Source organism: Mustela nivalis, assembly GCF_964662115.1.
Source record: "Mustela nivalis genome assembly, chromosome: 18".
Lineage (NCBI taxonomy): Eukaryota > Metazoa > Chordata > Mammalia > Carnivora > Mustelidae > Mustela > Mustela nivalis.
Window position 1 is genome coordinate 45,268,035 of NC_139037.1, and position 22,672 is coordinate 45,290,706.

Genomic DNA, 22,672 nt, shown 5'->3' on the forward strand with positions numbered 1-22,672 from the left:
AGGAGGCAGGAGGATCAGAGTTCAACAGAGAAGATGGAAGGATGGAAAGCAGAAGTCAGTGAGGAATAAGCCACATGGCTGGCTGTGAAAATGGAGGAAGGGGCCAAGACATGTAGGCAGCCTTTGGAAGCCAGAGGGCAAGGAACTGGGATCTCCACTGGAGCTTCCAGAAGGAATCAGTCCACCTTGATGTGAGCCCAGTAAGACTTCTGACCTTCAAAACTATAAAATAATAAACTCATGTTCTTTTTACATGAGCTTGTGACAATTTGTTACAGCAGCAAGAGGAAACTAATACAGTCTCTTCAAAGGGAGGTATTAATTTGCCTCCCGTTCCAGACCCACAGAGCTCAGGAGGCTCACAAGAGAGAAGAAATGTTTGGTGCCTGGGTAGACACAAAAGAAAAGTAGAATGCCCACCACCCATGTTAAGGGGGACTCTTGTGCATCCTCTAACATCTGAATATCTCCTTAAAATGCATTTACATAACCAATAGTATCATTAAAATTAAAAAAGAAACAAACTCACCTAAGGTAGTAATAAGTGTTGTATAAATTCACTCTTGCATTCATTTAAAAATATTTATTGAGCCCCTGCTCTTTTCGGGCACTGTTCTAACACTGGGGCAAGAACACAGCGGGATGGGTTGAACGCCTGAGTGGCTCAGTTGGTTAAGTGGCTGCTTTCAGCTCAGGTCATGATCCCAGCGTCCTGGGATCGAGTCCCACATCGGGCTCCTTGCTCAGCAAGGAGCCGGCTTCTCTCTCTGTCTCTTCCTGCCACTCTGTTTGCATGTGCTCGCTCTCTCTCTCTCTCTGAGAAATAAATAAATTTTAAAAAAAGAACATGGGGGGGGATTTGCTGCCCTTGCATACCTTCTGCAGTCTGCTAGTGAGATAGATTATGAACAAAATGATGAGTAAATTACATCGGGTGGGGATTAATGGCATGGAGGATCATATGCCAAGAAGGCAAGTGGTACCACAGTAGGAGCTGCAAGCTTAAAGGGGTGGCCAGAGACACCTAAACTCAGAAGGCAACTTCTGAGCAGAGGCCTGAAGGACGGGAGAGAGGGAGCCATGGGGGACCCTAGGGGAAGGCAATTCCAGATAGAGAGGAGTGAGCAAGGAGGGGAAGAGAAGATGAAGTCAGGGTTGATGGGGCCCAGGATGGGGGTGGGGGGCAACCTTGCCAGGCTTTACAGGCCTTTGAGGGGAATCTGGATTTTACTCCTCGTGAAGCCACTGACAGTAATAAGCAGAGAAAGGACGTGATCAAGTTTGCATTTCAACAAGAGAATAATTTAGCCAAGCGGGGTGGTTAGGGAGCAAATGTAAAACCCCAGGGGAGAAATGGTGTGTGTCTTGGTCCAGCGTGTTCGCATTTGGGATGTTTCACAAATTAAATCAACGGGATTTGCAGATCAGACGGCCACATAATGGAATAAAGAGGGGAGTCAGTCAAAGACTCTGGCCTGAGCACTGGGACTGGTGGAGTCGCTGGCAACTGAGAAACGGAAGCCTGCAGGCTGAGCAGGTTTGAGAGAAAAGATCAAGAGCTTGATTTTGGATGAGTCATCACAAATCCAAGGGCAGAATTCAGGGGATAAGTCTGCACCAGAGACAGAAATCTGGGACTAGTGTTGGAGGCAGAGACAGCCTGCCTAGATCCCCCTTTGAGGTAGGACTTGCCACTCCAGCCACTGGGAATTCTGACAGCTCCATCAGGCTGGGCCCTGAGTGCCCATGGGTGCACAGAAAGGCTCACAGATGGCTGTCCCCATGGGGTAACTGAGGGAATCGGGGATAGAAGACCCAGGAACTTGAGCCACATAGGGGACAACTCTAGTAGGCTCTGAGTCAAACAACAGAAGACTAATAGTTTATCCACACTCCAGAGCTCCTTGTGGAATCAGTCAAGTCCAACCTTGGGCCTGGATCACAGTTCAGATTCTCCATCCACCCAGCGCTGTTCCTCCCACCCCCCTCCCACAGGTGTCAATCCCTAATAGAGAGATTACACTTCACACAGCATCTCAGTGCCCACTTCCAGAGGGCTCTACGGCCAAGAGGACTCATCAGCATACAGGTGGCACATAAAACCCAGAAGTCGCACTTAAAAAATATAGAGACCACATACACAGACTCTAAAGTATTTCAGGCATTCTTCCCAAGACATCGACTCCTTTGTATCTGTACTGGGAGCCTGACATCCGAACCTAGAGAAATGAAATAAAAATAACAAATATAAGCATTTCCTAAAGGCCACAACGGGAAAGATTGATGATGTCTGACCTCATTAGAATTCAGTATTCAGAAAGAGTCTGACAAAGGGGTGCATGGGGGGCTCAGTCTGTTGAGTGTCTGCCTTCAGCTTGGGTTGTGATCGTGGAGTCCTGGGATCAAGCCCCCCCACGCTGGGCTCCCTGCTCAGCGGGGAGTCTGCTTTTCCCTCTCCCTCCGCCCTTCCACCCACTTGTGCTCTCTCTTAAATGAATAAATTTTTTTTAAAAAATCCTTTAAAAAAAGGAAAAGAAAAGAAAGATTCTGACTAAAGCCCCAATAGCATGACATTTCATATTCTGATGACCATCAAAAATTACAAAGTCAATAGCAGGTGTTAATCCACAGAATAGAACAAATATCCGTGAGTCCATACTGATCTAAGGAAAGGATCTGGTAAACAGGTAAATGGGGGAAAGGGCTTTTTCTCTCAACAGAATTCAAGTTCATAAATGTAGAAGGAAAAAATGACACAAAAAATCTCTATTAGGCACATAACTGGATAATAACTGTTGCAGACAAAACCCACTGATAGGTGTTAGTAGGCAAAAGTTTGAGGGAACCAGATTTGTACAGTCTCAAAGTATCTCCCTTAAAATACTTATTAATTACAAAGGGAAAAGCCATACCTTTATAGTGGAAAGCACAGCAGACAGCACTATAATCAAGTCAAAGTCAACATCGCCCCTAACAGGACACACGGACATTAGGAAGCCCCGGATATAATCCAGATATGATGCACTGAGAAGGACAAAACATCATTCCCATGGTATTCTTGGCAAAAACGCCTAATTCAGTCCAACTGTGAAAAATAGCAAACCCAACTTGAGGGACATTCTATAAAACAGCTGTATTCTTCAAAAGCGTCAAGGTCATGAAAGGCAAGGAAATACAGAGGAACCGCCAGGGAGATGTGACAAATGCAGTGTGGAATGCTGGGTTCGATCCTAGAACAAAAAAAGGACATCAGTGGAAAGATTATTAAAACCCAAACCAGGTGGGTAGTTTAGTTAACAATATGGGAGCCGATGCTAATCTCCTGGTTTTGATCCTTGTACTGTAATGTCAACGTCGGGTGAGGAGACACAGCAGAATTCCCTGTATTATCTGCAACTTTCCTCCAGATCTAAAATTATCTCGCATTGTAGCTTTGCCTCCCTCTCTCTGGGTCCACCGGCTTTGGGGGGCCAGATGCACAGTATGGAGAAAGCCATGTGCTGAAGAAGGGAGACCTACCAGCAACCAGCACAGTCTTCCCCAAGTGTGAAGGCTCCATCTTAGAAGGGGATCCCCTAGTCTCAGTCAAGCCTTCTTATGACTTGCAGCCCTAGAAAACGTCTTCACTGTCAGATCTTCAAGCCAGAACCATTCATCGAAGCCTCCCCTGTACCTGATCCACAGAAAGTGTGTGTGATAATAAATGTTTATTGCTTTCAGTGACTTTTTAAGAGAAAATATTGCTGTTGTGAACAGTGGACACCAGGTGGCGCTAGGACTCCAAGCATGGAAACAGAGCTGCCGCCAACATTCCAAACAGGTCAATTGCCCCGGAGTTAGTTTACAAATGTATCACAATCCTAATAAAAATGTCATCAGGGTTTCTCCCTAGACACAAACAACCTGATTATGAGGTTCATTTGGGAGTACAGCATGCAAAGATAGGAGGAAAAACTGAAAAAGAGGAAGGAGGAGAAGGAAAAACCCAGGGAGTAGCTCTACAAGATATTAAAACCAATATAAAACGTATTATTGGCGTGTGAATAAGCATACATATCAAGGGAAAATTATAAAATCCAGAAATAGAACCAATTGCGTATGCTTATAATACTATAATCGTTTTTAATTCAGGAAGGGACTTCAGGGAAGTTTTTTAACTTACTAGTGTGGGAGCAACTATACAACCAAGAGAAAAAGCTGAGATCCACTTCTCGCCCTGGATATCACGTTAAATTCAAAGTGCATCAAAGATCTAAGTGAAAAAATACAACCCTCAAATAATACAAGAAAACACTGCGGAGTCTCCCAACCTTGCAGGAGCTGGGTAAATTTTCCAAACTATTCATCAGAATTTCCAAAAATTTGACAACAGAAGCAAGAAAGGAGAATCTTGTTAAATGGCCGAACAAAATGAAACCTTTCCCAACTTCAAATCGTAAACCCATCCTACATGAGCTAAAGAGTACAGGGGACAAAACGAGAAAAAATACAACTTGTATCGCAAAGAGTTCATATCCCTAAAATACAAAAAAGGCATCTAAAAATTGAGGGGAGGGGGCGCCTGGGTGGCTCAGTCATTAAGTGTCTGCTTTCAGCTCAGGTCCTGATCCCAGGGTCCTGGGATCAAGCCCCGCATCAGGCTCCCTGCTCAGCAGGAAGCCTGCTTCTCCCTCTCCCACTCCTCTGCTGTATTCCCTCTCTTGCTGTGTCTCTCTCTGTCAGATAAATTAAAAAAAAAAAAAAAAAAGGAAGTGAGGGGGCACCTGGGTGGCTCAGTCCATTAAGTGTCTGCCTTCAGATCAGGTCATGACTCCCGGGTCCTGAGAAAGAGCCCCACTTTGGGCTCCGTGCTCAGCAAGAAGCTTGCTTCTCCTTCTTTCCACCCAGCTCCTGCTCTCTCTCGCTATGACTCTCAAATAAATAAATAGAATTGTTTAAAAAAAAAAAAAAGAGGGGGGGGAACCCAGAAAACTTTTGTAAATGGGTAGGATATATGAATAGAAAGCTCACCATGTAAGGAAATGCCAATGTCCCCTACAGATATAAAAATATGGTCTACCTCACTCATAAATTTTTAAAACCACAAATTAAAAACTGCACTGAGGGGCACCTCGCTGGAGCATGGGACTCTTGATTTCAGGTTCTTGAGTTCAAGCCCCATAATGGGTGTCGAGATTACTTAAAAAAAAAAAAAATTTACTTATTTGAGAGAGAGAGAGACCACAAGCAGGGCTGGGACAGAGGGAGAAGCAGACACCCAACTGGGCGGGAGACCAAGGTGGGACTTGATCCCAGGACCCAAGACCATGACCTGAGCCAAAGGCAGTACACGTGGGATATAACATAAGGAATTGCCAGCTTGGTGTAACATTGTTATGTAGGCAATTGAGAGGGTACAAAGAGAACTCTAAGAGGTTCTTAAACAGCCGAATAGCCTGGAGGACCCCCTTGTTAAAACACAGACTGCTGTGCCTTTGTCTGAATCTCTGATGGGGCTGGGCGGTGAGGGCCTGAAACTGAGTGTCTCACAAGTCTCGGGGGGCGGGGGCTGCTGACCAGGCTTGCTGGTCGGGCGTGGGGACCACGCTCTGACAGCCCCAGCCCCAGGAGACCATAGAAGTAGCAGCAGCAGCAGCAAGCAGCTAGCGCCCCCTAGGGATGGGAGGGAGGGACAGGGATGCTAAAGAGCGGGTCCCCTCGGGCTGGTGCTGATGTTTGTGATAAACTTGATCTTGGAAACTACAGACTGAATTGGGGTGCTGGCACAGGAGGAAGCGTGGCTGGGGAAACACGCTCAGGAACAGCAGGCAATTTCCTTCTGCGTATAGGGTGTCCCACCATCCCGGGAAAGGGGTTCCCAGGGGGCGGGCGTGCAGAACTTTGAGCGCTGAAGCTGGGAGAAATCCTAAGCCAAGCGGAACGAGTTAATCACCCGACTTCTGCAGTCTAGCAAACCCTACTGCCAGGATCTCACAGAGAGCCATCTGGCAAAGCAGGAATGTGGTTTCCCAGCTCGGCATCACAACGCAGAGCAGAGGAGGATGGGTTTGGAGCTGAGGGAGAAGAGCTGCATCACTGATACTCACTTCTCATGGTATTTGGGCCTCAGCAGTCCATCCCCGAGGCCCCGTCAAGGGCACTTTATACATAGGTAAAACCTATCATTTCAGACTCTAGCTAAAAACCTTTCAATAGCAGCCCAGGACTTTGTGATTTCGAGTGAGATATATATATATATATATATATATATATATATATATATATATATATATATATATTAAGATTTTATTTATTTATTTGACAGATCACAAGTAGGCAGAGAGGCAGAGAGAGGGAAGGAAGCAGGCTCTCCACGGAGCAGAGATCCCAACCCAATGTGGGGCTTGATCCCAGGACCCTGGGATCATGACCTGAGCTGAAGGCAGAGGCTTTAACCCACTGAGCCACCCAGGTGCCCCGAGAAGTATATGTTTGGTCTCTGTCTCCCTTCCTGGCACAGAGTCCCTAAAACCCTTGGATTTCCTTAAGCGGTAAGAGTGATAAAATGGAAGGAATGTCTTTGGTTATTTAAAACAAGCCCCCTTCAACCACACCTTCCTTCAGTTAATTCAGTGACTTTTAGAAACCCCCTGAGATGGGGACTGTTTGCTAGAGAACCAACTTCCCAGAACTCTCAGCCTCGCTCCTACTGACCTCCAAGAAGAGAAGAGAGGCTAGAAGTTGTGTTAATCCCCAAAGATCAATGATTTAAAGATTCATTTATTTATTTTAGAGAGACAGACAGAGAGACAGAGAGAGAGCAGGGGGACAGGGCAGAAGGAGAGAGAGTCTTAAAAAGACTCCAAGCTGAACAAGGAGCCCAATGAGGGACTCCATCTCATGACCCTGAGATCATGACCTGAGCCAAAACCAAGAGTTGGTTGGGGGCGCCTGGGTGGCTCAGTGGGTTAAAGACTCTGCCTTCGGCTTGAGTCATGATCCCAGTGTCCTGGGATCAAGCCCCACATCAGGCTTTCTGCTTAGTGGGGAGCCTGCTTCCTCCTCTCTCTCTGCCTGCCTCTCTGCCTACTTGTGATCTCTGTCTGTCAAATAAATAAATAAAATCTTAAAACAACAACAACAACAACAACCAAGAGTTGGATGCCTAACTGACTGAGCCACCCAGGTGCCCTGAATTCCAGCTTTTTAATGCAACATAAAAGGCTCTTTGAAATTATTTTTTTTAAATCAAAAGAAACCAAAACAAAAGACAAAGTTATTTGCACTTACAGCCTAGTCCCCTTTCCTGAACTTTCTGTCCCAGAAATATATAAATCTTCATTTCCTAAAGCAAATCATATTCCCAAGGTGTAATGCTTTGAATAGACTATTCCCACATCTGGGTTAAAAACACATAAACCCCCTTTTTAGAAAAAAAATCAGATCAGAAGATGTGCTTCCCCTTTAAGAATGGAAGTTAGTTTTCAATCGATGAAGGGTTAGCTGGATTTGAAGGCCAGAGAAAATCTCAAAGCAAATGTATTTTTGAATTCCACAGTTATTTACTGTTCCCGAGCTTCTAACACCCAAGGAGAAAAAAGAGAAGAAGGCTCCCAGTGCTAATGAAACGTGCTAGTTTTTCTTTCCTGTTAAAGATATTTATACCTGAAGTCTTTTCAAGGCTCCAAACACTTTCAAATGAATTCCATAGATGAAAAGCAATAGTTGGTTTGGAAAATCAGAGATGGTTTATAAAATCCTATCTGATGACATAAAAGATTCAACAGCAGTTTACTAAGCTCATTGTTCCTTTTTTAGTAGTCTCTCCACCTGAGATGGGGCTCGAACTTACAACCCCAAGATCAAGAGTTGCATGCTTTTCTCACTGAGCTAGCCAGGTGCCTCTACTAAGCTTGTTCTTAAACTCAAAGGCTAGGAATTAGACTCTTTGTATGTTTATGTGGTTAAGAGTGTTTTTGCTTTTCTTCTCTCTTTCTACAGAAATACTTTATTATTTTTTTTAAACAAGTGATTTCTGACCAGTCCTGTTTGGTTTTTCTCCAACATAAATCCATTGTGAGGATTTTCAAGGCAAACTCGAGGTTCCTTATGGGGTCCCACAGGATTTGGAACCTTCGTCCATTGCGCAAGATTATAACAGCATGACTGTCTTCCCACTATGCCGATCCTCCTTTGAGGCTGTAACTGCGGGTTTTAGTCTCCACCTCGAGCAAGTTGTGGTTACCTGAGTCTCAGTGGACTGGAAGGTAGAGTGCAGGGGGTATGAGTGGGCACCCTGCCCAGCAGTGCCCGACCTGTGGCCTGGTGCAAGGATCCAACTGCCCTGGGCCTGTCTTCCTTTCCCACAGAACAGGGAGGGTAATGACTCCTATCTCATCCCTTACGGTGACAATTTCATGAGATGATGTGTATTAGGTCCAGAGCATATGGTTCAAGACTTTTTTAAAGATTTTATTTATTTGAGAGAGAGAGAGAGAGAGCACAAGCAGGGCAGAGAAGCAGAGGGAGGGGGAGAAACAGACTCCCCGCTGAGCAGGGAGCCCAGTGCAGGACTCGATACCCAGACCCTGGGATCATGACCTGAGTCGAAGGCAGATACTTAACCCACGTGCCACAGAGCTTGAGACTTTAGATAGAATTTAAATGTTCACTGTTGGAGCTATTTTCCTTGAAATATGGTCAACAGCACTCATGTCATACTTTTAAGAGCTGAAACCAGTAATATGTTCAGTGATTAACAGAGATCTGGCCTACAGCAAGCTCTTGCTTGGTAAATCCCTCACTTCAGACTCCTTCTGTCTCCTAGCTGCTCTGGAGCATCTCAGTCTCCCCCTCCAGAATGCACCCTGCTGACCAGCTAGCTTGGCTACTTCTCATATCTCCCCCGGGGCGGGATATTTCTCCAAAAGAAAGACCCAGATAAGAGCCGCTCAGACACACCACCCTCCATCTCTCTGACTCTTGCTGTGACGAGTCTGGGTCTTGGGGTCACACCACATGGGAAAGAGCTAATTAAGTGGGGTCAAGTGCTGGCCTCGGGTTTTATAACAGCAAATGTTGCTCAAAGGAGCAGCAAGGCAGAGTCGCCCCTCTGGGTCTCCAGCCAACTCCCCAGGGCAGTGAGCAGGTGGCCGCAAGGCTGCATGACAGCAGGGCTCTGCCCCTGCAGTGCAGCAGGTACCACACTGTGGCCGTGGTTCGGCTGGTGCCTTTGGAGGTGGCCTAGAACGACAGTTGGTGGATGTCACCTTGCTACAGATGCATTTAAGCCTGTGTATTAATTTTCTGGGGCTGTTGTAACAAAGGACCATAGCCTGGGAGGCTTACACAACAGAAACGTGTTGCCTCACAGTTCTGGAAGCTACAGGCTCCAAATCGAGGTGCCCCGAGGGCTACTTCCTTCTGAGGGCTGAGAGGGAAGGATCTGTTCCAGAATCTTCTACCTGCCTCTTCACACCCTCTTCCTTCCAGCATGCCTGCATTCAAATCTCCTCATTTTATAAGGACACCAGCCTTATGGGGTTCAGGCTGCCCAAATGACCTCATTCTAACGTGATAGCTCTGTAAAGACCTCTCTTTCACATGCTGAGGTACTGGGGGGCTGGACTGGGTGGGGAGAAGGCCCCATTCATCCCTCACAGCCTGCTTGGCCATTCACGGTTATGAGAGACGTCGGTCATCCCGTCATTGAGAGTGCTAGGGAGTATGTCTTGTCAAGACAAGGGCTGGTCGGAGCTGTCACTGTGTAAACACTGAGGAGCAGACCCACAATACAACAGCCAGACAACCTCCTCTGAACTATGGGTGAGGTCCAGGTTCCACCCCTTGAGGCACTTTTGTTGTATGAAAGGTTCCCTGGAAACCGATGAAACCCTAAGGTAGCCATAGGTCTGCCAATCTCCTCACCCTCGGGAGGCAGCAACCCCCATACCAGGGGTCACAGGGTCAGAAAACTCCAAGGCTACAGAGCCGACTGGATTCATAGAACTCGAGCCTCCTTAGTGTTCTGTCCAATGTGCATGTTGACTTTGGCTCATCTTACTGAAGTGAAAGCCATTCTAACACCTGTTATGCTAATTCTAATTCCCTCTATGTTGCCTGGAGAGAGAGCTCATTAAAACCTGGTAATAGCCACCTCTGGAGTGTGGCCCTGTGATTAGGGCCCATGTGCAGTGTAGATCCAAACACAACACCCACATAGCCATCACTCGGTCCCGGGTGGCTTTTTTTTTCTTCAGATTTTTAATAATCATCTTGGCAATACAAAATTAAAAAAAAATATATAGGGGCACCTGGCTGCCTCAGTTGGAAGAGCGTGTGACTCCTGATCTCAGGGTTGTGGGTTCAAGCCCCACGTTGGGTATGGAGATTACTTCCAAATAAAATCTTTTAAAAATATATAATAAAAATGAATAAAATAGAATAATAAATGTATCTGCATAGGGTTTATAATGAAAACAATTCCCCACCCCACCCCACCCTCACCCTGCCCATCCTCAACCCCAGCTCTGCACCTCAGAATCTGTGGAAGTATCTTAATGTCAATACAGACAATAACGACAACTTTCAACAGCAAAGTTTCTCTCTTCCTGGACACTACAGAGCCTGAATTTTACCAGTAGGGGGGAAAAGGAGGTGTCAGTGAAACCTTTTTTTTCTTTTTTAAGATTTTTTTTATTCATTTATTTGACAGAGAGAGATCACAAGTAGTCAGAGAGGCAGGCAGAGAGAGAGAGGGGAGCAGGCTCCCTGCTGAGCAGAGAGCCTGATGCAGGACTCGATCCCAGGACCCTCAGATCATGACCTGAGCCAAAGGCAGAGGCTTAACCCACTAAGCCACCCAGGCGCCCTGCCTTTTTCTCTGAGTAAAATGAACTGCACGTGCAGTCTCAGAGGGGACATGATACAGCAGAATCAAGGAGTGGATGGAAATCCAATATGGCAGCCTGTGGTTCTTAAAACTGAGATGCTTCTCGCGTGCCATTAAATTCAGCATTTTCAAGGCATAAGTCAGTGGTTTTCAGCACATTCTCAACGTGTTGTGTCCATGACCAGAATATTTTCATCACCCCAAAAAGAAACCCCATCCCCATGAGCCGTGACTTCGCATTCCCCTCTTCCCTCAACCGTCGCAGCCACAAATCCACTTTCTGTCTCTACCGATCTGCCTCATGTAAATAGGGTGATAACAGTATTTGTCCTTGTATATCTAATTTATTTTTCTTTTTTAATATTTAAAAAAAATTTTTTTACTTTTGTTTATTTGACAGAGAGAGAGATCATAGGTAGGCAGAGAGACAGGCAGAGAGGAGGAAGCAAGCTCCCTGCTGAGCAGAGAGCTTGATGTGGGGCTCGATCCCAGGACCCCGAGACCATGACCTGAGCCGAAGGCAGAGGCTCAACCCACTGAGCCACCCAGGCGCCCCTGTATGTTTAATTTCGTTCAGCAAGCGTAGTTTTGTCCAGATTCAGCCACCTGATGACCTGTCTCAGAACTTCATTCTTTTTTGTGGCTGAATATTTCATTTCATACCACATTTTGTTTATCCATTCATCAGTTGAACATTTGGGTTGTTTTCACTTTCTTTTTTTAGAGAGAGAGCAGAGGCGGAAGGGGCAGAGGGAGAGAGAGAATCTTGTGCTGGACGTGGAGCCTGACACGGAGCTCGATCTCATGACCCTGAGATCATGAGCTGAGCCGAGATCAAGCATTGGACGCTTTACTGACTGAGCCACCCAGGCGCCTGTTTCCACCTTCTGACCACTACAAGGAGCTGCTGTGAACGTTCGTGTACAGGCTCTTGTGTGAACATCTGTTCAGTTCTCTTGGGCGTTTTCTTCACAATGGAATTGCTGAGTGAAGCGGCGACCGTGTGTTTAACTTGCTGAGGGACCAGTGTGTGGCTCGAGAGCAGCGCTGAAGACAGGAGAGCAGCAGCTTGTATTATTAGTTGACTGTTGCTGGTTGCCACAACAGAACACCACAGATCGGGGGGCTTAGACAATAGAAATTTACTGTCCCACAGTTCTAGAGGCTGCAAGTCCAAGATCAAGGTGTCAGCGGGGCTGGTTTCTCTTGAGGCTTCAGAGTGGCTTCCCTGTGTCCTCACATGAACTTTTCTGGGTGTGTGTGTGTCCTTGGTGTCTCTTCCTCTTCTTTCTTTTTTTTTTTTTTAAGATTTTTATTTATTATTTATTTGACAGAGAGAGGTTACAAGTAGGCAGAGAGGCAGGCAGAGAGAGAGAGGAGGAAGCAAGCTCCCTGCTGAGCAGAGAGCCCGATGCGGGACTCGATCCCAGGACCCTGAGATCATGACCTGAGCCGAAGGCAGCGGCTTAACCCACTGAGCCACCCAGGCGCCCCTCTCTTCCTCTTCTTTCAAGGACACCACCAGTCCCATGGGATTAAAACTCCACTCTCATGGCCTCATTTAACTTTAATGACCCCCCCCAAAAGTTCCCATCTCCAAATTTGGTCACATTGGGGGGTTAGTACATCCACACACAGATTTGGGGGGAGGGGGTGGACATGGTTCAATCTCTAACAAGGTGATAGGCAGGAGGTGAGAAGGGACCGGAACCAGGTCACAAGGGCCTTGAGTAAGATATGGTTGGGGACATTCTTCTTGACCCATCCACCCACTGAGGTCCCCAAGGAATTGGTTCCATGGAGCATTCCCTTTCTGTCCTTTACCTTCTAGGTAGGACTAAGCACTAAATGCAGCTCAACAGTGCATTTTTCAAGGTTGTCCAGGTAAGAGTAGACCCAGTGGGAACGAGCAGAGACAAATGGCCTGAAGAGTAAATGCCTGGGAAGGGTTATGCAGATTAAATACAAGGAACCTACCTCTTTAGGCTTCCTTCCTTCCGTGGGTCAGCTATTGAGGGCTACAGAACAGAATCTAAGCCTTTAACTCCTGCTTTCCACAGATCTGAAGGCCTATTGTGCCAGGGACTGTTCTAGGCCCCGGGCCCTCACAAGCTTTTGTTCTAGGCCCGTACCATCCAACATGGTAGCCACTGGCACAGCTGGCCAGTCTGAACTGAAATGTGCTAAAGTATAAAATACACACCAGATGTCAAAGGCTTAATATAAACTATTTCATTAATAATTTTTATATTGGATGCATCCGAAATAGTATTTCATTATATTTGGTTAAATAAAAAGTATCTTATTAAAATTAAGACCATTTTTTTAACCTTTCTTTTTATGAGACTCCTAGAAATTTTGAAATTACATATGTGACTCACATTGGTGGTTCACACTCAATTTCTCTTGGACTGTGCTCTCCCAGACTAGGGTCCACCCAGAGACTATGTTTGATCTAGCTCATCCCAGTGGACAGAATCAAAGGCGGTCCTTCATCTGGACCACCATTCTTAAGGACTGGGGGATGATATCTAGCTGATATCATCTAGCTGATGATATCTGTTTTAAAATGAGCTGTAGGGGCACCTACGTGGCTCAGTGGGATAAGCCTCTGGCTCTCGGTTTCAGCTCATGTTGTGATCTCATGGGTTGTGGGATCAAGCCCCGCATCGGGTCCCATGCTCAGTGCGAAATCTGCTTGAGATTCTCTATCTCTGCCTCTCCCCCTGCTTGTGCTCTCTCTTTCTCTCTCTCTCAAATAAATAAGTAAAATATTTTTTTAATGAACTGTATGGCCAGAAATAAATGGGAAAAGGAAGGAAAGAAAGATGAGATCTGCACCCAGCTGGGGAGAGTGGGAGGGATGCAAAGAGTCTCTAAAGCCTGAGAGCCAATTTCCAACTTGCCCTCTGTGTTGGCAAAATCACGGGCACCAAAAATGCCCATGTCCTAATCCCTGGAGCCAGTCAATGTATTATCTTTCCTGGCAAAAGGAACCTTGCAGATGCGATGAAGCATTAAGGATTTTGAGTTGAGAAGATTATCTTGGATTATCCAAGTAGATCCAATGTAAGCACAGGGGTCCTTACAAGTGAAAGAAGGAAGCAGGAGGGTCAGAAGGGGATGCGGATGTAGTGCCTAGCTCTGAGGATGGAGGAAGGGACCATGAGCCGAGGAATACAGGTGGCCTCCAGAAGCTAGAAAAGGCAAGGAAATGGATTCTCCCCTCAAGTTTCCAGAAGGGGTGCAGCCCTGTGACCCTTGGTTTTAGCCCAGGGAGACGCAGTTCAGATTTCTGACTTTTCGAACCAGAAGATGATAAATGTGTGTTGTTGTAAGACTCTTAGACTGTGGTGACTTATTCAAGGATAGTAGGGAAACCCCTAGTTTGGGTCTTCAATCTGCCTAGAGGGTCTTTGGACAAGTGACTTTCTTCTCTGCTAAGGCTGGGGGCAGAAAGATTGGTGGGGGGAGGGAATGGGTGGCATTCTCGTGGAGGGGAGTGACATATTCGTCTGTACTGGGCACCAGCAGAGATGGCATTATGAAAATTAGGATGAAATAAATACCAAAATCTGGGTGGCTGTCCAGCATCTCATTTACTTCTAAGAACAGCCCCATGATTTGGATGACTATTATTATCCTATGTTAGAGCTAGGGAAATCAAGGTCAGAGAGGTTGGGTAACTTGCCCTCAGTCAACCTTGGTTTGCAGACTGCTGAGAGGCACTCTTTGCTAATGGGAGAGGTTTGACCAACAGCATGGATCCATATGTTTCATTAATTCATTCACCCCATAGATAGCTGACGTTCAGGGTAGAGTGATGAACAGCTCAGGCCAGTTGAGTCTCCCCATGGGACTGGGGGTGGGGTGGGGATCAAGGCGCTGCTTTTGCAGCACTATGTGCTTCTAAGCCTCAGAGCCCATTGCCTTCCCATTTGTCATAACCAAATTCATCATGGTTCTCATCTTTGTTTTCCTTGGGAATTCCCCCAATACAGTTCCCTTTATTGTCCTGGGTTCCCTCTCCATTCTCCATTTTTCTTTGCATTGTCTTTGGCTCTGCCCATCTCCTGCCTCCCTCCATCCTTCCCAAACTCTTCCACAGTGAGCCCTACAAACCACTCCCTGAATATTCTCTCCAACTTTTGCCCTAATGAAAACCAGATCCATCCCTGGATATAGCCCTACAATCCTAACTGAAGGTTCTTCACACTCCCGACTCACCAAACAACTCATGGTCTAGAGGATGAGAGGGGTGGTCAGCATATATGCCCCAGAAACAAATGAGCCCAAACCCCAGTGGTTCTCACATACATAAAATCAGAGACTCACTCGTGTTCCCTCATCCAGTGTGGGGTGGCTGGGGTCTTCTCCATGCCTTCGTCCATGGACCCAGTGTCTTCATTCACAGGCAGCCTCTGAATCCCCTGGCAGATAGAAAAGACACACGGAATGCCATGAACCGGCTTTTGAAGTGTCCACTCAGAAAAGATGCATGTCACTTGCGTTCAAATTTCATGGGCTAAAGTGAGTCATATGGCCAAGCCAGCTATCAGCTGAGCTTCAGAAGAGGCCGCAAATATCATAAACAATGTGCTATCGTATTGGCACCCCAATGGTGTTTCCAGATATTATTAATCCTTCTCCACTCTTATTTTTTTAAGATTTTATTTATTTACTTGAGAGAAAGAGAGAAAGCACATGCATGTATGCATGAGCCAGGGGGGAGGGACAGAGGGAGAAGCAGACTTGCCACCGAGCAGGCAGCTGACCTGGGGCTTGATTCTAAGACTTTGAGATCATGACCTGAGTCAAAGTTAGATGCTTAAACAACTGAGCCACCCTGGGCCCCCATGCTCCTATTTTTTTTTTTTTTAATACTGCTTCCCCTTGACAGACCTCATGGAGTGATGTCTAGACCCTCTTGTCTTCCAGCTCTTCGCGGTCTTCTAAGAAATCTGAGAGTCACACTTGGCTCTTCCTTCTCCTGCACCCCCTATCAGATCCTTTAGAATGTTCCCGAGATTCTCTGTCACTTCTCTCCGTCCCCACCACAACTATCTTCCTCCAAGCCACCATCATTTCTTGCGTGAATAACTATCACAGCAGCTTGGTCTACGATTCATACATCATCTACCCAACAAACGGCAGAGTCAGTCACGCTGCCTAAATCCTTCCATAGTTTCCCACTGACCTTCCGGGAATGTCCCAAATCCTTACCTTTTCCTAGAAAGCTCTTCCCAGCAGGCCCCCACTTGCTGCCTCAGGCCCTGCCACTGTCCTGGTCACTCCACAGTCCAGGACCTGGGCTTCTTCTGTGTCATATGCTGACACCCGAATTGCTTCAGGAATTTCATAACACAGTTCTTTTTGCCTGGAACTCTCTCTACACACCCCTCTTCATCTCTCAGGTCTTAACTTCCTCACTGAGATCTTCAGATCCAGTATTCCTTCTCTGTAAGTGCTCCTGCAGCACCCCTACTGCCCCTGTGAGATACTCAACATTCCCTGTGGTGCTTGCTCAGTGCCCCGCCTGCCCACCCAGACTGGAGCAGCATGAAGGCAGAGGCTGTCTGCGCCATTGCTACATAGCATTACTGTGCTCATACTCAGTAAATATTTTTTCAGTGACACAGTGAATTTGTCATACATAGAGACTGAGGGAAGGACATAATCAAGGTTAATAGATGCAATTAGCTATGAGGAAATTAGCCTCCTGACATAATCAAGGGAGGCAGAAGAGGCTGGGACCTGAGCTATGTCTGGATCCCTTAGTCCCAAACCCATCATACACCGCTCCCTTCCTGCATCTCCCTATGTTTCTAACCTCATAAAGTGTCTTCCTCCCACCCATTGAAAGAAATCTGGTTCCATGACGGAGGAAGTGCTTCTTTCTCTCTTCCCTCATCCTCACCCCTGCTGTTCTCACCTCTCCCCCAGTCCTTCCCAGTGCATCCCACAGGTCCTCCCAGCCAAGGCAGCTGGAAGAGTCCAGAGCCTCGCCAAGATGTTGCCTGTCCTCAGATTCTTTCCTGAGCAGAAGGACGTGAATGACACTCTGAAGAAAGGAATATCCTGATGCCTCCATGAGACACATCCCAGGCCTGGGCTTGTTAAATCGGGCTGCCTAACCAGGTGGGACTATGGGTGCGATGCAAACAGCTTTGGAAAGGCTTCCATGTCAAGACCTAGTTCCTCCTTCCAGGGCAAAGGCTGTGTCTGAGATTATAGCACGATAGACGATGTTAGTTTACCGTAACCAAGTACCACAGACCGAGCGGCTCAGACAACAACAGAAATGAACTTTCTCACAGCTCTGGAGCATCCAAGATGGACGCGTCCGCAGACTCGGTTTCTGCTGAGGCCTCTCTCCTTGGCCTGTAGATTGTTCACATTACTGGCTCAATTTCTGTTTTTCTGACCAAACCTCTCACTTGATGCACTTTGCCTTCTGGAGCCATAGGACTATATCCCGGCCAAATGGATAGGAGCAGAAGGAAGGTGGGCGTCTTCCGGGTCAAATGCCCTTAAAAGGAAGCTAATGGCTCCATACTTCCAAGTTCTGTCTTCTCAGACGCTAGGATGTGAATGTGGTGGCAGGGGGATGGCTTCAGCCATGTGAGTCAGGTTAATGCTCAGAGCAGAGCAAGATGAAAGGCGGGACCTATGATCTCTGGGTGTGGGGCCACCTACCGGATCTGGGACTTTTTTGTGAAATAAATGTCTCAGAGGCATTTTGTTCTGGGCTTTCTTTGTTATACCTCAGTCCAAACTCTAGTGTGGACATCTCTAAAAAGCAAAACTATAAATGCCCCCAAAACTTAAATAATATAATATAAATAACTCTCGAGTTTAAAAAATAAAACATTAAAGAAAGAAATCCTTATAACTGGATGGCAACAAAAGCATGACCAATAGCAATGTCTGAGGGGTAATTCTAGCTTTCAACATTTTTATCAAAGAAGACTGAAAACAAGTGAAGAAAGGCTTAGCTTAAGAAATTATATATGAGGGGCGCCTGGGTGGCTCAGTGGGTTAAAGCCTCTGATCTCAGGGTCCCGGGATCGAGCCCAGCATTGGGCTCTCTGCTCAGTGGGGAGCCTGCTTCCTCTTCTCTCTCTGCCTGTCTCTCTGCCTACTTGTGATCTCTCTCTCTGTCAAATAAATAAATAAAATCTTTTTAAAAAACCACAAATTTTGGCTATTTGAAATGCTTCAGGCAAAACTGATGGAGAGATGCCAAATAAAAATGTAATTCTTAGTGAAAAGGAAGAAAGAACTACAGATATAAATATTTTTAGAATAATAAAATAAACATTCTAACTCTATTAACCAGTGCATTTTTTTAAGAGAGAATGCACTAGTGGGGGCAGGGAAGGGCAGAGAGAGAGAGAGAAAATCTTAAGCAGGCTTCACACTCAGCGTGGAGCTCAATGCAGAGCTTGATTTCACAATCCTGAGATCATGACCTAAGCCAAAATCAAGACTCAGACAGTCAGGCACCCCTAAACCAATACATTTTAAAATGTTGACAAGATGGATGGATTCCTATAAGAAGAGAAAATGCTAATACTGAAACAAGAAGAAACAGTAACTTTTGGATAGACCAACAACCATGAAAGAACTGGAAATTTTAATTGAAAGAAGCCCCAGAATGTTTACCAAGAGGGTTCTACCAAACTTTCAAAGAACAAATAACACCTACCATATACAAATTATTACTGGGGCCTCGGGGAGGAAAGAAATTCATTTTGTGAAGCTAGTATATCCTTGATTCCTCAACCGAATAAGGACAATCTGGGGAAAGAATATTAGAGGCCCGTTTTACTTTCTAAATGCATATACAGGGGTGCCGGGTGGCTCAGTGGGTCAAAGCCTCTGCCCTTGGCTCAGGTCATGATCCCGGGGTCCTGGAATCGAGTCCCACGGCTGGCTCTCCGCTCAGCAGGGAGCCTTCTTCCTCCTCTCTCTCTCTGCCTGCCTCTCTGCCACTTGTGATCCGTCTGTCAAATAAATAAATAAAATCTTAAAAAAAAAAATGCAGGGGCACCTGGTTGGCTCAGTGGGTTAAAGCCTCTGCCTTCAGCTTGGGTCACGGTCTTAGGGTCCTGGGATCAAGCCCCACATCCAGCTCCCCGCTCAGTGGTGAGTCTGCTTCTCCCTTTCTCTGCCTGCCTCTCTGCCTACTTGTGATCTCTCTCTCTCTCTGTGTGTCAAGTAAATAAATAAAATCTTTTTTTAAAAAATTTTTAAAAAATAAATAAATGCATATACAATTCCTAGATAAGATATTAGATAAGCAAATACAAATAATGTACTGAAAATAAAATGGTATTGAGTAGATTTTAGTAAACATTTGAAAATTAACAATGTAATGCACTATATTATGGAATAAAGTAGGAAACTCACATCGTCGCCTTCACAGATTAAAAAAAAAAAAATGATAGGGGCACCTGGGTGGCTCAGTCATTAAACATCTGCCTTCGGCACAGGTCATGATCCCAGAGTCCTGGGATCGAGCCCCAAATTGGGCTATCTGCTCAGCGGGAAGCCTGCTTCTTCCTCTCCCATTCCCCCTGCTTGTGTTCCCTCTCTTGCTGTCTCTCTCTCTCTCTCTGTGTCAAATAAATAAAATCTTTAAAAAAAGAAAGAAAGAAAAGGAAGCAATACAAGCAAAAATCATAAGGAAAGACAACAAAGGATATTTCATAATGATGAAAGGAATAATTCACTGATATCATGTTAGTATCATAAATCCTCATTCACCAACAACATAACTTCAAAATATATAAAGCAAAAACTGAGACAGCTAAATGGAGAAGTGGACATATCCTCACTAAAAGTGGGAGAGTTTATTATAACTTCCAGAAGGTAACAAATCAAATGGGAAAAAAAAGGTAAGGGTGCAGCAGATAAGATATAGAGAATTAATAAACCCGAATGGTCAGATCTCTGATCCCAACAATCAGAATGCACATCCTTTAAAAAATAGGGGACATGTGGGTGGCTCAATCAATCAGTGTCTGCCTTCAGCTCTGGTCATGATCTCAGGGTCCTGGGATCGAGTTCCGACATCTGGCTCTCTGCTCAGCGGGAAGCCTGCTTCTCCCTCTCCCACTTCTCCTGCTTGTGTTCCCTCTCTCTCTGTGTCTCCCTCTGTCAAATAAATAAAATCTTAAAAAAAATTTTTTTAAACAGCCATAGAGAAACTTCCAAAACAAAACAAAAAACCCACATACTAGGTCCAAAGGGAAATCTCAACACACTCCTAAGAATTTGTATCATTCAGAACATGTTCATTGAATAAAACCAGCAATCAACTACAAAAAGATGATCAAGGAAAAATCCAGATACATAGATAATCAAAAATACATTTCTAAGTAATTTGGGGGTTAATCGACATTACATTTTTGGAGAACTGAATGACAAAGAATGGTACTGATGAGGGAGCAGGAGGCTGGCTGAGAACAAAGCAAAAGCTGGCACCTTGCACCCCCTGTCCACCCGCTCCCCTGGGTAATTTGTGTGACATTCCTCAGGCACCCCTGGCTGCCCTAAAAGAAAAACATAGTTAACTTGCAGAGATCACCATCCTGCAAGACAGGAGTCTCCCTCGGTCTACAAATATCCTACTGATTTACAACAAAGAAGCTATCTTATCAATAGCCCAACTTCTAGAGATAAGTAACTCAGTTCCTCAAGCCCTAATGTCGCCCTCCCCTCCATAAAACTGAAGGAGGCTGAGGCAGAAGGAAATGTAAATAAAGTTAAATTTCTTCCAAACCTAAAACTCACTGACAAGGATGTTTGATAGGAGGAATGTGACATTCCACCAGGAAACTCCCAATTGTCTTCACGTTAGTGCTTGTTAGAGGGAAAAACAGCCTTGGCTTTACAATAAATAGGGCTCCAGTATCCTGACAGTCTTCTTTACTGTGACAGCCCTTCTGAACACCCCCTTTGTCCTCACCTACCCAACTCCCGTGTATATAATCAGCAACGACTCAGGATAGCAGGGCAGCAGCTCTTTCTGCCCACAGGTCCTGTCCTTGTGCTTTAATAAACCACCATTTTGTTGGGGAGGGTATGTGCTGTGGTGAGTGCTGTGAAGTGTGTAAACCTGGCGATTCACAGACCTGTACCCTGGGGATAAAAATATATTAAATGTTTATAAAAAATTAAAAAAAAAACCACCATTTTGCACCAAAGATGTCTCAAGAATTCTTTCTTGGTTATTGGCTCCGGACCTCACCCCACCGAACCTCACCTATGTTCTAGAACTTCATCAGTACCACATATCAAAACCTGGAGGAGGCCTGGGTGGCTCACTGGTTTAAGCCTCTGCCTTCGAATCAGATCATGAGGGTCATGATCTCAGGGTCCTGGGATCAAGCCCCGCATCAGGCTCTCTGCTCAGCGGGGAGCTCGCTTCCCCCCCTCTCTCTGCTGCTTCTCTGCTTACTTGTGATTTCTCTCTCTGTCAAATAAATAAATAAAATCTTAAAAAAAAAAAAAAAAGACCTGGAGTACACAGAATAACTAAATGCGGGGGAGAAATGTGGAGAATGAATCAACAAAGCAGAAATAAATAAAATAAAATCCCTCCCCAAAAATAAGTAGGAGAGATCATCAGTAAACAAAATCTGGTTTGTTTGGTTTTATTAATATTCTATTTATTTATTTGACAGACAGAGATCACAAGTAGGCAGAGAGGCAGGCAGAGAGAGAGGAGGAAGCAGGCTTCCTGCTGAGCAGAGAGCAGAGAACCCACTGAGCCACCCAGGCGCCCCTGGTTTGTTTTTTTAACACTGATAGAACTATAAAATGTTGGACAACTTTGCAGAAAAAGAAGAGAAGGAACAAGTAAGTACCAGGAAAACCAAAGGAAATACAACTTCAGATGCAAATAAATCATAAAATATAACATGTATAAAGTTTAAAAAATAACATGCATAAATGAATCTGAAATCCTAGATAAAACAGAGATTGTTGTAGGCAAATATAAATCACAAAAATTTATTCCAGGAGAAAGTAATGAATCTGAGTAAACCAACACCCACAGAAGAAGTTGAAATGACAAAGAACTACCAGAAAGGTACCATGCGTGGATGACCTTTCAGTCAAATTCCACCAAATGCTCAAAGAGTAGATAACTCCACTGAACCACAACCATTCCAGATTGCAGAATAAGGTAGACGGTTCCCCCAAATCATAGAACAGGGCTAGCATTTCCCTACTGTCAAAACTGGGCAAGGACAGGGCAAGAAAGAAAAACACGGGCCAATTCCATTCTGAAAACAAACGCAAAACAACCCTAAATGAAATAGTATTAAAAGTCTGGCACAGTGGGGCGACTGGGTGGCTCAGTGCATTAGTTAAGCCTCTGCCTTGGGCTCAGATCATGATCCCAGGGTCCTGGGATTGAGCCCCACATTGGGCTCTCTGCTCTGCAGGGAGACTGCTTCCCTGCCCCTCTCTGCCTGTCTCTCTGTCTACTTGTGATATCTCTGTGTGTGTGTGTCAAATAAATAAATAAAAATCTTTTTAAAAATATAAAAATATATATTTTTAAAAGCCTGGCACAAGATAAGGATTGTTCATTATCACCACTATCGGTAACATTGCATTGGAATTCCTAGCCAAACGGGAAGGGGAGAGCAAAGAGTTATAAAGGTGGAAATATTAAGCTGTCATTTTGTTACCACAAGAGGATCATCTAGCCAGGAGAGTATGGAGAATTAAAACAAGTAAGAGTGAGTTCAACAACGTAGCCAGAACAACATTAGCAATAAAAGCACA

The 22,672-nt window shown here is 45.3% G+C and overlaps 1 long non-coding RNA gene across 1 annotated transcript in view; it reads right to left on the reverse strand.

The window, feature by feature from the left end:
- LOC309852507 overlaps positions 1-22,672 on the reverse strand; it is a 38,315-nt gene that overhangs the window by 13,286 nt on the left and 2,357 nt on the right. The window contains exon 2 of the long non-coding RNA XR_014305224.1: positions 15,206-15,300. This is a non-coding gene — a long non-coding RNA (uncharacterized lncRNA). The remainder of the gene's footprint in view (positions 1-15,205; positions 15,301-22,672) is intronic.